Source organism: Pezoporus occidentalis, unplaced genomic scaffold (assembly GCF_034315485.1).
Source record: "Pezoporus occidentalis ecotype Australia unplaced genomic scaffold, CSIRO_AGI_Poc_V1 ctg122, whole genome shotgun sequence".
Taxonomy (NCBI): domain Eukaryota; kingdom Metazoa; phylum Chordata; class Aves; order Psittaciformes; family Psittacidae; genus Pezoporus; species Pezoporus occidentalis.
The window spans coordinates 460,187-477,500 of NW_026913016.1; the positions used below are offsets into that span (position 1 = coordinate 460,187).

A 17,314-nucleotide genomic window follows, 5' to 3' on the forward strand; every position below is an offset into this window, starting at 1 on the left:
AGGAAACAGCATTCAGGATTTACTGCAGCACATTAGGTTAACTATGGCTCTATATCCGTACACCCACACTTTGACATCACACAGGCAATGATATGCATCATTGACGCAAGCACTGACAGGGTCAAACACAAAGGCCACAGCAGTTGAAACAACAGAGCGCACAGCTGATGTAGCAGCACACCCCTCCAACACTGATGGGCTGCAGTAAATCAATAGCCCCTGATCCCACAAACAGTTGCACCACTCTGTCTTTTACATAATGGCCAAGACTTCAAAAGTTTTATTTTGGGCTCCCAGCAGCTATAATTAATTACAAAAACCAGTAACAAGCAACACCACCAATTGGTCTACATTTGTCTTGCAAGCTGTGCCTGGAAAATACTACCAAATTAGTATTTCAGGGTTAACAGGCACTAAAAAAATTATCACAAAGCATCAGCAGTTTTACATTTACTAGGTGCAATGTAATCAAAACAAGCAGTAACAAAAAAGAAAATCAGACACAGAACTTACTGTTAGGCCTGAGCTGGGTAAGAGGCACAAGAAAAGAACTGTGAACACTGCAAGGACACAGGCAATCAGAAGACTTCAGTTTGCAATGCTGTCCATTTAACATATTCCTTATGCTTCAAATTCATCCTGACAAAACAATCCCTTCCCCCATCCATCTGTCTACTTTTGCCATCAAGCCTGGGGAACAGCAGCTGACAAAGCTGCAACATCATTTTAAATATATTAATTGGCTAGAAAAAATAATCTATCAGTAGACTGCAGGCTGGTGAGCACAAGGCAAAACTGAAGGTAAAACATTCACATAGTTCCATTCAAAAGCAGAGGGGAAAAGTATCAGTTTCATTCACAGAGACTTTGGAACAATGGATAAAAGGATGGGGGGGGGGGGGAAGCTATGAAACTTAACTTCTAAAGATTACGTTCTAACAAGATCCTGATCGTTCCCATGAAACCATACATACATATTCAGGAAAAAAAAAAAAAGGATGTGAAATCCCTTCTCACAAGCAAAGTGCAGAGATGACAGGTTCCTGTAGCATTTTATCATTAATACAGCTATCAGATTTCTTTTATAATGGCCTCGTGTACTTTCAAAGGAAAAAGGTGACAATGGTTTCAATGTTCAGATATTAAATGTGCTTTCATGTCACCTGGTTCTAAACAATGACCATGGTGCAGTTTTGTGATGAAAACAGACTGCAAGCCCATGCCTTTGAACAATGCAAACTTCATGAAGTTACACTTGGGAGGTTGCAGAAGGATGATTTCAGTCTTTTGAGGTACTACAACAATAAGAAGTTTTTACACATTCTGTCTGAAGCAATTGTGTGGCATGATGATAACTCTATCCTACTTCAATTAAAAAAAAGAACCAATGAATCAAAGATGTTAATGCAGAAATACAATGTGGACTTCGTACTGCGCAGCCTAGATTGTTAAATTGCTCCATTTCATTTGCTGGTTTAGGTTTAGACTCTGGGTAATTATTTAGGAAGTATGTGGAAGAGTGTCGTGGTTTAAACCCAGTCAGGTAGCTTGTTCACTCACTCCCAGTGAGTGGTGCCGAGCTGACAACAATCGAGGTCCGTGTCCGTCTCCCCCCCCCTGCCTCCCCGCACCGGGGCTCTCCCCTTCCCCGCTCCCGGAGGAACGGGGAGGAGGATCGAGAGAGTGCAACTCCTACGGGTTGAGACAAAAACAGTCCAGCAACAAATCACCACCGCTACTATCAGCTACAACAATGATAAGGGAAAATAACAAGGGAAGAGAATACGATACCACCGGCCAAGAGAAACGAGCTCCACCCGGAAACCCCTGTCCTTCCGGGTAACTCCCAGTTACCCCTCACCCCGGGCATGACGTGCTGTGGTATGGAATACCTCCCCGGCTAGCCCGGGTCAGGCGCCCCGTCTCTGCTTCCTCACAGCCTCCCCTCCTCCCTGGCAGAGCATGAGCCTCACAGAGTCCTTGGTCAGGGTAAACATCACTTAGCAACAACCGAGAACATCGGCTTCACCAACACTGTTCTCAAACTGGAAGTCAAAACACAGCACTGTACCAGTTAACACAAAGGAAAAACATGACTGCTACTGCGGAACCCAGGACATTATCCACCCCTTATTCCATACCATTCACGTCGTGCTCAGATCCCACATTTTTCAATACACCATCGCTCTCCCACATATATACATCCATATACATACAGACCAAGAGGAAAAATCATTTTCTTAATGCATGGACCAATCCCTATAATGCTGCCGAGTCCATTCGGTCCATGATGTTCAAAGTTCATTCTCTGTTGGGATGATGGCTGGAGGGAAGTCAGGGCCAGTCGCTTGTGACCTGGAGACATCTAGTTGATGGGCTATAAAAGCATTACACAGCAGGCAACAGCATACAATTGAGTTCACTGGCTGTTTTCCCCTAAAATCAAATCCCCTTGAGGTATACATCGGACTTCCCCATCTTCCCGCATTACCCACCAAGTATATCCAGGTCCCTGAGCAAAAGCAATCCCACGAGTGGGTTTGCCTTTACCTGAAGCAGGAATTACCCAGACTGTCTTTCCCAGCAAATTCTTCATATGCACCACGGGAACTTTGTCCCCCTCTACAATATGTAACAGTTCTGACTGGGCTGGGCCAGCCCTGTTGGCAGATCCTCTGGTGTTGACCAACCAGGTGGCCTTTGGTAAGTGTGTATCCCAATGCTTGAAAGTTCCCCCACCCATTGCTCTCAGTGTAGTTTTTAACAGTCCATTGTACCGTTCGATTTTCCCAGAGGCTGGTGCATGGTAGGGGATGTGATATACCCACTCAATGCCATGCTCTTTGGCCCAAATATCTATAAGGTTATTCCGGAAATGAGTCCCATTGTCTGACTCAATTCTCTCTGGGGTGCCGTGTCGCCACAAAATCTGTTTCTCAAGGCCCAGGATGGTGTTCCGGGCAGTGGCATGGGGCACGGCGTATGTTTCCAGCCACCCGGTGGTTGCTTCCACCATGGTAAGCACATGGCGCTTGCCTTGGCGGGTTGGTGGCAGTGTGATATAGTCAATCTGCCAGGCCTCCCCATATTTATACTTCAACCATCGTCCTCCATACCAAAGAGGCTTTAACCGCTTGGCTTGTTTAATTGCAGCACATGTTTCACACTCATGAATAACCTGGGCAATAGTGTCCATTGTTAAGTCCACCCCTCGGTCACGGGCCCATCTATATGTTGCATCTCTGCCCTGATGGCCTGAAGTGTCATGGGCCCACCGGGCCAAAAATAATTCACCTTTACGTTGCCAATCTAAGTCCATCTGAGCCACTTCAATCTTAGCCGCTTTATCCACTTGTTGGTTGTTCTGGTGTTCCTCAGTGGCCCGACTCTTGGGTACATGGGCATCTACATGACGTACCTTCACCACCAGGTTCTGCACCCTGGCAGCAATATCTTTCCACAGTGCAGCAGCCCAGATGGGTTTACCTCTGCGTTGCCAGTTGCTCTGCTTCCACTGCTTCAACCACCCCCACAGGGCATTTGCCACCATCCATGAGTCAGTATAGAGATAAAGTACTGGCCACTTTTCTCGTTCAGCAATGTCCAGGGCCAGCTGGATGGCTTTCACCTCGGCAAACTGACTCGATTCACCCTCTCCGTCAGCAGTTTCTGCAACTTGTCGTCCAGGACTCCATACAGCTGCCTTCCATCTCCGATGTTTTCCCACAATACGGCAAGAGCCATCAGTAAACAAGGCATACTGCTTTTCACTTTCTGACAGTTTATTATATGGTGGGGCCTCTTCAGCGCGCATCACCTCCTCCTCTGGTGACATTCCGAAATCTTTGCCCTCAGATCCGCCGACATTCTTTTCCTTTTGAAGGTGCTGGATAGTGTTGAACAAGGCCCTGTAAGCATAGGCCAAGCCCCAGCACGTTGCCATGATTTGTCCATCTCTGGTATGGCCAGAATGACCACACACCTCATTTAAGTGTTTTACTAATTCTTCTGGATTTTGCAGTTGTTCAGTAGTGAAATTCCAAAGTACTGGAGGGGCCCACTGACCTAGATACTTGCCCATACTATCCCACACACCCTGCCACTCATGGCTGTCCAGCCTCAGGGAAAATCTCTCGGTCCTCCTACATCGTCGTTTGACCCCAGACAAGACCCAAACCTGAATCTGCTTAACTCTTGAAATCAGTAGTGGGTAAAACACACTCTGTATGCGTGTTAGCATGGTGATTCCCATCACCATCAGCAAACAAGTCTCAACAGCATTAAAAGGCCATTCAAAAAATTCAAAACTCTCAAATGTAAATGGTCTGGGGGGACGACTAGGAGGGTAAAAGGATGTCTCCTTCCCAGGTTGAGCACCTGAGAAGGAGAAAAAAGATGTGTAATTGCTAAGCACCTCCATCATATACCTCCCAAAGTATAAAGGTGGTGACCACACTGGGAACATAAGCCAGATCAATTTCATGATCAATGATTCTATTGTATTACAAGTCATTACCATAAAGTACAATGGGATAAAAACCTTAGCCCAAGCCCCATACTTGAAAAACACTAATACAGCAAGTACCGGATGGACGTAAGATATCATATACTGAAACTGTGAGATCAAGAGGAACAACCTTGAGAGCCAATAAATCAGCATTGTGACGAGTGACTATCAATCCAGTCAGATCTGTTCTTATCTCAACCCTTCGTGCCCCACGTTGGGCGCCAAAAAGAACTGTCGTGGTTTAAACCCAGTCAGGTAGCTTGTTCACTCACTCCCAGTGAGTGGTGCCGAGCTGACAACAATCGAGGTCCGTGTCCGTCTCCCCCCCTGCCTCCCCGCACCGGGGCTCTCCCCTTCCCCGCTCCCGGAGGAACGGGGAGGAGGATCGAGAGAGTGCAACTCCTACGGGTTGAGACAAAAACAGTCCAGCAACAAATCACCACCGCTACTATCAGCTACAACAATGATAAGGGAAAATAACAAGGGAAGAGAATACGATACCACCGGCCAAGAGAAACGAGCTCCACCCGGAAACCCCTGTCCTTCCGGGTAACTCCCAGTTACCCCTCACCCCGGGCATGACGTGCTGTGGTATGGAATACCTCCCCGGCTAGCCCGGGTCAGGCGCCCCGTCTCTGCTTCCTCACAGCCTCCCCTCCTCCCTGGCAGAGCATGAGCCTCACAGAGTCCTTGGTCAGGGTAAACATCACTTAGCAACAACCGAGAACATCGGCTTCACCAACACTGTTCTCAAACTGGAAGTCAAAACACAGCACTGTACCAGTTAACACAAAGGAAAAACATGACTGCTACTGCGGAACCCAGGACAAAGAGTTATGTCAAAAAATTGTTCTCACTTCCTTGTAGTCTTCCAATTTAAAAATCAGGTGAACCATACATCACTGCATTTCAAAGTGAGTCAAATGTGATATACTATTATTAACAGAGAGAAGCACTGATGAAAATGTGTTTATTCTTTGCAGGAAAAATAAGCTGCACTCATTCTAATCTAACTGCATCCCATATTTGCTCAGCCTTTTCCTCAAGGAGAGCCTCATTTCCTGGCACTTACGGTGAGCAGTACTGATCCGTAACTTTTTCAGGCTAATATTTAATAGTTGTGCATACTGCTTAATCATGTTCCATTTGATTCACAATATTCAGGATAAACTACAGTTTAGTCATCTAACAGTTGCTACCACTAGAATTTGTGGTTTTCTAATCAGATTTTATTTTTGCCATATAGCACTGCAGAGTCTAAACTAAATACCACACAAATCTTTCTTTAAGGAGACCAATTTGGAAATGGTCATTCCTAACCAGAAGACATAAAACTAAGTTAGCAGGACATGACGTGTGTCAGCCTTCCAAGAGTCCCATAATCCAGATCCCATAATCCATATAAATCTACATGATTTAGCAGTAGAGGGAAAACTAGGTAAATCTAGAATGACATTTGCTCCACAACTAGAGTTCTAGTGTGCAAAATGAGGGCTAAATCTTGTTCTTAAGTAAACGTAAATGGTTAACGATAACTCCTGATTTAAAAAAACAAACCCTCACACCCAGCAGCTCTGTCCCACTGCAATGTTACTCTCTTAAATGTAGTTCTTGCATTAGGGGAGTGTGCTGTTCTGGTCAGATGAAAAGATCTTCTGTAGGAATACACAGAACTGGAAAGAGAGTTCAGTCCTACAGGAAATCCTCTCTTCAGACTTGCTGCATACAATTATTTTTATGCCTACATTAGAGGCATTCACTTGAGTCCACCAACAAAGATTCTACCAACATCGCAGTTCCACAAACGTTCAGATGCAGGTTTCTAAACTATGAAATAAAATTTGAAGTAATGCTTTATTACACATTCTTGTTTCAAATCATGAGTGAAGAAAACAGTCCCTGAAGCTGACAATTCAAAAGGTGACATTTGGAAATGCAAAATCCTCCTGTCATGACACAAACTGTAGGGAACAAGCTCTAGGCAAGTTATACAACCATCACATGACAAAAAAGAGCAAACTGAAAACATCTGATGTTACACACCTTACACATCGCAGCATCTAAAGCAAACACTTGGCTTCAGCAGGGTGATTCACTGGCTGCCTCCAGAGGACGGCTCTGTGCTTCTGCACATTTATCAAGGAGCTACCTCATACCAGATGACACAAGTCATTTAGCACAGACAGCGTGTCCTCAAGCAGATATGTAGTTCAGGCCTGCTTTAGTCACTCTTCTGTCCAATTTCAGTAAAGTACATGAAGTTTTCTGAGAGTAGATTCCTACTATCAAGAAAAGGAGGTCTTCATGTTCAGTTAGAAAGTAGGCTAAATTCTGCACTATGCTGAAGCAGATTAACCCCACAACTTGTTCCTGTCTAGGGAAGTCCTGTGAACAGCATACTACAGAATAACCTGGGTCACCTCTGCTGAAGATGGGCCACCAGAAACTGTAATGAAACATACTAAGCTTCTGTCCATGCTAATGGTGCTTAACTCCTTTAATCCATGAGCTTCTAAATGGAAAATACAGAGCCAGCCTTTAAAATGGGAATCAGAACCCAGGACTTCAGCTGAATCTTACAGGAATCTCTATTACATCAGTAGAAAAAGGTGTATTTCTTTCCCATGTAGCTTCCCCTCTAGAATCTTACATTTTTTTTTTGAGGTGAAGATGCCCTACCTCCAAAAGGCAACATGGAGAAAAGCCTAAACTCAGAATGCCCCAGAACCTGGTGGCGAGGGGACTCTGCTGGAATCGGAGAGCTACAAGTTTCCACTCTTCGTAGAGCTAAAAACCTCTGATCTCCTCCATTCTGGGTGACTGCTTTAACCAATTTCCTGACACTGTTTGCACCTTGGGATAAATCTTCATTATGAGGCTGGTGAGGCACTGGAACAAGTTGCCCAGAGAAGTTGTGGATGCCCCATCCCTGGTAGTCTTCAAGGCCAGGCTGGACGGGGCTTTGAGCAACCTGGTCTACTGGAAGGTTTCTTGTAGCAGGGGGGCTGGAACTAGATGATCTTTAAAGTCCCTTCCAACCCAAACCACTCTATGATTCTATGATAAAGTTAATATAGCCCAAGTAAACAAGTGGCCTTTCTTTCTGAAGACAGAGAAAGGCAACATTTATATACTGTCTCTATATTGCCTCTGCTTTGGCATGTCTTTGATGGGGGCAGCTTCTGATTGTCCCCCTGCAGCCTGATGTTTTATTCAATTACAGGCATTAGGGAATTCTATGGCCAAAACAGGAGAAGCAATAAATTCAATGTACTTGCTAGGATTAGGCCATTTTTTGATGAGTGACCTGGGCTGTACCTGAAACTTCTGCAGCTAAAAGCTTCTGAAATTACAACTGCGGTAGAATCTAAACACTCTGAACATGACCCCTTGCGATTACAGTTACTTGCACAGACATACTTTTTCTCTTCACTGATAACAAGATAAGCCTATGAATGCAGCTAAAAGAGGGGGTGCTCTGAAGACAGTGGGGAAAAAGTTTGACTGAAAATCCACTGATCTTGAAAATTCTTAACAACATTGCAGCTGACACAACAAAACCATTTAGATTCACACTTCTGATTCTGCTAATGACTTAAGGTCAACACATAAGACTTTTCATGCTCAAAAAAATTTCCAGGAATTTGGTCCCAAATCAATTAACCCAAAATTACACATAAAAAAGAACTGATGTTCTCTGTCAGACTCAGCAGCAACACAGAAAAGCACCATGTTGCTACCTGCAGCCTCTTCTGTTGTGAAATGTTTCTACTATTATACAGATCACTAAACACCTGCAATTCCCACTGAAACCTCACATTTTTGTTGAAAGTGATTCATAAGTGTTTTTCAGGGTCTGTGTTAGCAAAAACAAAACAAAACAAAAACAAAAAAACACCCCAAAAGAAACCACCTCATCTAATAAAGGCTTTTAAAAATTTTATTTAAATCTTTTAAATTTGTTTTAGGATTCAAAATTTAAAATTTGGTCTTTTTGGTGTTTATGTGACAAAGGCTCCTTGATTCTCCACGATGAACTCTTTACAGATCCTTCAACAAGGAATTATTTTTTCAAGATCTCAAGCAAGTTACTACACAGGGAAAGTATGTAAGCTCAAACATTAAGAGCATCTATGACAAAGGTTGTTTTTGGTAAAAAGCTTTCAATGATGTTAATAAATATGTATTACCAGAAAGAAAGGTATATGGTAAAGCAGACAGCAGGGTTCAGACACAAAGATAAGCCTACGCCATTGCAGTGCTCTCTTCAAATTCAATTTGCTTTGTAACCAAATACATTTTAGAAAGTAACATACCCACTGCTTTGGCAGTCAAAATTAACTCAGAGCCAAAAATAAATATGTAAGGAATCTACTTACCTGTGCCAAACAAGAGGCCAGGGATGAAACAACTAAGTTGGCTCAGTCATATGAAAGTTGTCATTCCAAACCAGAAGGCGAAAGACACATGCATACAGTGGAGCTCCTTACCATACATTATGTATGGATCAATCTATCCCTCTACTAAGGAGCTGAGACAAGAAAATCACACAAAAGCTGGAAAGTAAGAGTGTCCTTTGTGCAGAAACCTTTTTATTGCTTCACTACTGCCTAGATGCAGATCTAAATTTTCTCTTGCTAGATCATCAGGGCCAAGGACTGAAAAGACCTCATGAATCAAGGCTACTCATCTGCAATTGTAGCTCCATTCCTCTCTCCCTTTATCATACATCAAGATCCATCATAAATGGATTCTACATAAAAGCATCAAGACTGATCTTGAAACAGTTTTTACACATACATCTCTCACTGGAGTACAGTTCCATAGCACCACTCTCCTATGTAGCCAGGAGGTTTGCTGTACTTAGATAAAAGTTAGTCACAGCCATTTGACATCCAGCTGGGCTTTAAACCAGCTCTGGCATTAACTATTTATTTTTTAATCCCTAGTGCTTACTTACCTGTTCTGATCAAAACTTATTTTTAGCCAAACCAACTAAGCTCTTCTACTTTCCTTTTATAAAACAGGCTCCTCATTCTCATAAGTATTTTAATAGCTCTTTTCTACACCTGGAATCATCTTTCATCTTTTGTAAACATGAATTATCAAGTTACAGTTGAAGTCTCTGCAGAATCCTGCTAAACATTCCAAGCCATACTAGCAACAAGTGCCCTGATGCATTTTATGGTCACAGTAACCTTCACAGATACATTATACTGGAGATCATACTCATCCTGTAAGTCAAACAGCTTGCCTGCTTCCTCCTCCTCAAGTTTCAAGTGAGGAGATCCCCATCTATAATTTATTAGTCTGATGCATGGCCTTGCATTGTATATAACTGCAATACATCCAGTTCAGAGATACCATTAAACAACACACCTTTAGACAATTATGTTCTTTTTGATTTTTTACCACTTCTGGAATACAGATTTCCTATGCCATTAGAGTTGTTTGGATGATCAGCTTTGCTGAAATGCCAAGTATTTCTAAAGTATCTTGATAGCTCAAAGATAACTCGGCATTGGTTACCGAGTGATTAAGGGATATAGTTACACTCTAGGCTAGCTGTGCATCATGCTTTACCATTCAATTCCTATTTCATTTTAGAACAAAACAAAACAAAAAACAAAACCCCAAAAGAGTAAGTTATATTGACTCTGCCAAAGCTCTTTAAAAATAGAGATCAAAACCTACTCTACTATGCTTTGAATTTTGCAGCTCAGAGACTGGCAACGTGCAGGCATCTGGCCTCAAGACTCCATAGCATACCTGCAATTCTTTAGACCTTTATTCTCTAGTCCTCCTATTTATTTTACTTTATTATGTCCCCAAAGCTATATCTTATATAGACTTAACCTTACCTGACATTCAGCCTCTTTTTCTATGTGTCACATTCCCAAGCACTTCAGACCTCTGTCCAGCCCTCTGAAGCTGTGCAGAAATGTTTACCTGCGAATGTACTACTTGTCCAGACCCAGCAGCACAAGATGATCCAGCAACATACATTTATGTACTTCTGAAAAAAACCCTCACCCTTACAAAACCCAACACCCTTCTATTTAACTACTGTCAAGAATATGAGACTAGATTCCCATCAGAAATAACAGATCTGTTTTTCAGAGGAGAGGACAAGGCTCAGTAACTGAAAAACGAAACAACAACATACTGAAATCCTACAAATATAATCTGCAGTTGGAAGGCTATTATGGGCAAATCAGTGCTCTGGATGGTATTTTAAAGACCTGCAAGAGGATGAACTGAGTTAAAAACCCACAGATAGAGCTCTGTGGGCATATAAATTAAGATTCCTGGTCTAGTATGTGTCATGCCTTTGCTGGAAAGGAATGCAAGGAAACTTGGGAATGCATATAGTGCAATTAAGAGAAAAGATAGGGTATTTTCAAGGTACATTTTCCTCATCCTAATGCAATCTTTCTTTGAGCAAGAATTAGAAGGGTGTAGTAGGCATAAAACGTACTTGTAGGTTTTATTGTTTACTTGTAGTAAGCATAAAAACAAACCTTTTACAAATATTTTATTTAAAAGGCTACATACATATCATGTCAGATTTACAACCTGTGCAAAACAGCACTCGTCTATTACACATGGGCCAGAAATCCACAGTAAAAAGTGATCAAACTGTCCGCAGTCAATCTCAGAACCTCATATTTGGCAGTCCCCTTGTATCCATTTGCTTTGCAAGTCAGGGAAATAACTGGAAGTTAGGCTCATAAAAGCCAGCCCTCTGTATCTCTCTTCAGCATTTGCTAACATGCACTTCTATTTTTCATCTCTCTTAGCAGATGATTTTTAAAACTCATTCATGCTGGAAGAACTTTAACTGCTTCCAGTTGCTCAGACTGTCCTTGTAACTTACCAAATATTTTCACCCATTGATGCATTGCTTAGTCACCAGATGTTCCCCAAAATGGTACTGCCAGTAGTGTCACACTACAGAGTGCAGTCATTCTGCTTTTGACCCCCTACTATCAAATTCAAGGGGGAAGAAACCAAAAATCTCTTTAAGAAAAAAAAAAGCTTATCTTCACAAATTCCCAAACCCATCTGGGCCTTTAGGCACTCCAAGGATCTGTCTGAAAGACAACTTAATTTTTATGTATTGTCTATTGAAAAAATAAGAGTAGGAAGTCAGCTATGATTTCAGATTTAAGTGAATTTAAAAGCTAGGTTAAGATTAAACTTTTTAATTTTTTAAAAACTGAACAAAACAATTCTGTGCCTGACCACCAAACAAGAAACAAAATATATGGAGAACCTAACAAAAAGTAAAAATAAATGCAAACTTCAGTATATTTCACATATATCTATCTAAATATCTCCCTATTACTTAAAGAGTTACTGGGATGTCTTCTGGCTGCATCAACCACAACATGCTAACTCTGCCAAGAATACAGTGCCTTTCACAGCACAACCTCTTCAAGGCTATAGCAACTGAAGATGTAACACAGTAGCACTTCACCTAAATGCCCTCTTTCAAGAGACTAATCTTAAATGCAATTTACGGGAAGAACAGAGAAAAGGAGAAAGGCTGACAACTCTCCGCAGGCTCATCTTTCTCTATCTGTCATCTTTAACTTACATTTTGATTCTTAGAAGGCTGCAGTATCATTAAGTTACAGCTCCAGGACCTAACAGTTCTTTCCCCGCCCTCTTCCTAGGAATTTGATTGTTTCCACACGCTACAATAGTTTGGTTTGCTTTTTTTGGATTGTTTTTGGAACTAGGCTTTCCCTACTTTGGGACTTTGTCTCAGCCCACAGTCCTGTTGTGGTCTTTGCTCAGCACAGTCCTCCTACTTCAAATAACCTGTCCATATTTTGTAAGATTTTTTCTAGGGTTGTTGCAACACTTCATTATAAGAGGTCATCATGAAGCCTACTTATGATCCCACTCACGGTAATTTACATCTTATTGAAACTACAATTCCATATTAATTCCTTCTAAGAATTATTAATGAAGCAATAATATAGACTATCAGTTTGGCATTTATAGTTCTTATAGCAGCTCTTTCTTTGAGTGCCTTGGAGGGAACATCCATTCTACCTTTGAATACAACTGATCGTCCAAGGGAAACACAGTAGACGCAGTATTTATGGTGATGGCACATGTGTTGAGAACCAAAGGGAAGTGAAATGGCTGGAGAATAGGCTACTGGAAAAACAAACCGGGAACAGGCACAGGAGATAAACCATATACTTACAGAATAGCTATTAATCAAATGAGAAGAAAGGTGTAGTCAGCTTCTCTAGTAGCGCTAATACCATTCATTAACTTGACACCCATCTGAAAGTTACTGGGTGTTGTACAATCACTTGAAAAGATCTGAGGCTCTTTAGATGCTGTCCTAGGGCACCTACTCCAGACAACTGCATTTTCCAGAAGGACAAGTGGAAAGCCCTTTGCAGTGTGAGAAAGAGCTTCTCTTTGGCAAAACCAAAACAAGAACAGCACTGTGGATAGCTGTATTTACTACCAGTTAATCTGGTCCTTCCAACTTTGCAACCCCATGTAATTACACTGTTTCTTAATAGCTTTAAGTGGCAGAATTTACATGCTTGCAATTGGTCTTTAACTCTCATTACACAGAAGCTGTTTATACTTGTGCACAGCTAGCCTGTATGTTTGTAATGACCTTGTTATCGTTTTCCTCTTCTTCCTTTCCTTCATTTGGATAATAAACTGCTTCAGATGTAAAACAGATTGCTGCATGTCTGCAGAAGGAAGAAGGGGAAGGGAAGATATATTACCATGATTTTAATGAAGTTGAAGAGTGTCATGATCATGTAAGTCATGCAAACTGACAAAACCTCAGTCATTTAACAGACAGTCAAAAAAAAAAACCCACGACTATAATCATGTACTACTAATAACATATGCACAGCCATATCTGTGCAGCCATGTGCTGCTGATTCATCCATTAGAAAAAACACCACAACAACCACAAAACAAACAAACAAACAAAACACCAAAAAAAAAAACAAAACAGAACAAAAAAAACCAACCCCTGGATTCAGAGTTGCAACATCCAGTTAAAAGTTACATTCTGGCAAAAGTGTACCTGGACCTGTGCAGAAAACACAGTAGCCTTGCACAGGTGAAAATGAAGAAAAGGGAGACAAAAATGAAGGGAAGGGAGATGAACCTCCTGGTCTCTTTCTGTTGCTACCTTGGGGCCCTCTGTCTCCAAACCAACCTTTAGCATCAATGGAGGAAGCATGGAGACAGTGTAATGTCAGGTCCTGTAAGCTGCTGGTACGGCTATGGCAGTCTGGGTGTAAATGGGGAACTTGCTCTGCCTTGAGGAATTCTGGAAAAATAATGTCTGGGAGAGGTGCTCCACAGACTCAAAAGACTTCAATTTCCTCCCAAGGCTGTCTTCCACCCTTCACAGCTACCACATGCCTGACAGAGGTCCGCAAGATAAAGCGGCCACAACTACTTCATGGAGTATAAGCAGAACAAGAGTGAATAAAAATTAATTCAAAGCTATTTCTTTGTAAACAGTAATTCGTTGGCAGAAATCTGAATACTGTCACAGCTACAGCTACACATTAAGGATGCAGCACTATGACTTGAATCTTACAGGGTGGAACTATAAAGAAATTTCCTGGGGCCTTGTCTAACAATCTGCAGCATTTCCCAACAGATGACACACCAGGATGTATTCATACTGTACATCAGGTGAAAGAGAATGTAAGAAAAAGTCCTTTATTTACAAAGTTCTAGCCTTCCAGTGCAAAGCCTACTTAAAAACAGTCTCTATAAAAGCACCATTTATTCTTAAAGAATTACATAATAAAATTGAGAAACTTTTTTCTCTGTTTAATGAAATAAGTTAGCAATCTTTGTGAACTTTATTATTTCAATCAATCAACCAAATTGCATCCAGTTAAGAAACAGAAAATGATCTCATATTTCATTATTTTCATCATGAGCTAGTATAAGTTATTCTAAACATTAGGATATTAAGTGAAAATAGTAACTAAATCCTTTTCAAACTCTTCTGCCAGCATCTCTATCTTTGATTCAGTTCAAACTGCTAACTACTTACATTAGACAAACTTTCTACTTACATGAGAAACCAAGAAGAGATCCTACATAAACTTCCCCCTCTTCCGTCTCCCCCCGTAAAGCAAATAACACAGAACTATTTCTTTCTCATCAAGAGCATAGTCAGAAAAGAAATCAGATGAACTGACTGCAATGCCAGGGGACTACTATAATATTGCCAGAAGCAGACCCGTCAAGCTTAACATGCTTCCTACAAGATTCATCCAACTAATTCTAGGCTCAGCCCACAGTAGCATCTGTATCTCAGCAGTTTGAACTAATCCTTCACAGCCTCGTGGGCTAGACATAACTGACTATAGCCATGGAAACCAAGTTTTAGGGGCATTCTTTACCTGCAACTTAGGGCTGTAACTCCATTCCTAACATGAACTTCCAAGTACTGGTACCACCCTTGTAAAGTGTGAGATGCTAGATGCTCATTGAATTGGATGAGTTCAAAGAGTTCAAGTGCTTGAGGACAGACAAGGGTCTTGGGTACAACTGTGAAACCACTCAAATTAGGTGTTTCCAGGATGTAAGCCTTACTTATTTCAGCTTAATATAGCCAGGCTTTAGCTCCAGAATGGAGACATTTCATTTAGGTATCTAAAATTATGTGTCTGCATGCAAGTTAGGACTTCAAACTCCCATTATAGCAAGTGGAGATCCAGTCAGTACAGACAGTGGAGCCTGGAGAGCTATTCAGTTCAAACTGATGCCAGCTGAAAAGCACTGCCTGTACTATAGCTAGTGACTAAATCTTCACTAGTTATAATGGGAGCTTAGATCCAAGGCCACATATAGAAATACACATTTAGACACCTAAAATTAGATGTCTTCAGTATGCAGCTGAAGCACTGATATTTCAAACAAATGTCTCCAGAACCTTCCTACAGTCAGGCTGGGTCTGCAGCATGGAACGTGCAGTGTCATGAAAAGAGGGAATAGAGGAGATTAGAGAAGATACAAGGGAATATGAACTCCTTAGAATATACAGGAAAACAAGACAAGAAAAGAAGAATTGGACTGAACACCTTACAATGAATATAGTAAGTTATGAACTCATTCATATTTCACAATGTGTGAAATAAGATACAATAAAAGTTAGAAAAGTACCTAATAGAAGAATGAGAAAATAACCAAGGCAAATGTTTTCTCCATATAAAGATATTAACACATATTAAACTGAAATCAATGACAGGAAAATTAAATTTTCCCTAAACCACACTATAATCAACACCGTGAAAGAGATGTGAATTAATGCATTTCACTTTTTATCTGATTTTTATTGTGTTTTTTTTTAATTTGCTGCTGCAGAGGGTGATAAAACAGGTCTAGTTTGCTTTTTAATAAAACTTTTGTCAAATTTAGTTTTTTTCTGGGAATAACATGTTTTAGAAATCTAGTATTTATAATCCTAAAAAAGTGGGCATAGCAGTAACGTGAGCTGCTCTTGGCAGAAAAGCAACATGATAAAGTAAGCTTTTCCAGCAACAGCTTCTCGCACCATCCCTGACTGCCTCTTTAAGGGCTGAAGGAGACTGGGACCACCAAGACCTGGTCAATTATCAGACTTAATGGAGAAGGTCAGGCAGCTCCCAGAAAAGGCTGAGGGAGCTCTGTTACGAGGCTAATTCTCATGGGCACTCTCAGAGCAGAGACAGATCTAAACAACAAATTTCTGGATTGCTATGTCTTATTCTGGTCATGGGAGTGACCTTGTTTTGTCCCACTTTCCAAGATCTGAGTTAGTAAAACAAATTTGAGAGATGGTCCTGAAACGAGAGAAGACTACCTGTGCTCTACAACAAAAAGAACTACAGAATCAATTAGATATACCCGAGCTAGCTATAATTCAGCACAGTCCCAGCAGTAGCACTAGAAAAGTTGCAGTAGCAGGCCTTAGAGGCAAGTTTTACCTGCCAATAGTACTTGAATTATGGACTAGATTTCTCCTACTTGTCAAAAGCAATATATGAGCAATCTACGTGAACCACAGTGAGGGCTTGCATCCATCATTATTTCTTTACCTTACCAGAAGGGTATTTGCCATTTCTCCATCCAACTTTTATGCTAACCTACCTGTAAAAGGCAGAAGGGCAAGTCTGTTAAAAAAAATATGCACTCTGTTTACCACTCTAACCTATAAAAAGAGCACCTCCTACTTATAATTATTTTGGAATGAGATAGCTCCAAATCAAGCTGGTACAACCACACTTTGTGGACACTTTCTCTTCTTATCATCTTGCTGCAACACAAGAGAGAATCAAGTCTCCTCTGCAGTCATGCTCCTGCACAGCTGATCAATACCGACTGACTGTTGGTAACTGGAAATACCATACATCTATAAAACAACTTCTAAAATGTGCATATTGAAGGCCACTTCCAAACCAGAAGTTGGTGTTGCAAAGATCAAGTTAATCCTAGAATGAAGTTTGTGTTTCACTGCTGTAGTCTCAGAATTTATCATCTTCTCCTCTTGACTTCCTTGAAAACAATTTTTAGAAGTACTTTTTTCCTTACTTTAAAGAGAAAAAATGATGTTAAATTTGCTTAATTTTTATCCCAGAGACTAACCTTAATACTGATACTTCATTTAATTTCAAAGCATGAAGTATTTATGACTCATTCTAATTTACATAATTTTTCTTATTTTATTATGAAAATGGCAGTTTTCCTTTGCAGAGACATATAGAACATGGTCTCTCTTACTATGTCAAGTAACATTTAGTAGCC

At 41.0% G+C, this 17,314-nt stretch overlaps 1 protein-coding gene and 1 long non-coding RNA gene across 7 annotated transcripts in view; one reads left to right on the forward strand and one right to left on the reverse strand.

Moving 5' to 3' along the window:
• FNDC3A (fibronectin type III domain containing 3A) overlaps positions 1-17,314 on the reverse strand; it is a 125,514-nt gene that overhangs the window by 57,988 nt on the left and 50,212 nt on the right. The gene's annotated exons all lie outside the window — the stretch shown is intronic.
• LOC134157905 (uncharacterized) lies at positions 482-5,847 on the forward strand. Its single transcript, XR_009962518.1, has 3 exons — positions 482-801; positions 5,491-5,580; positions 5,754-5,847. It is a non-coding gene; the product is annotated as an uncharacterized LOC134157905 (long non-coding RNA).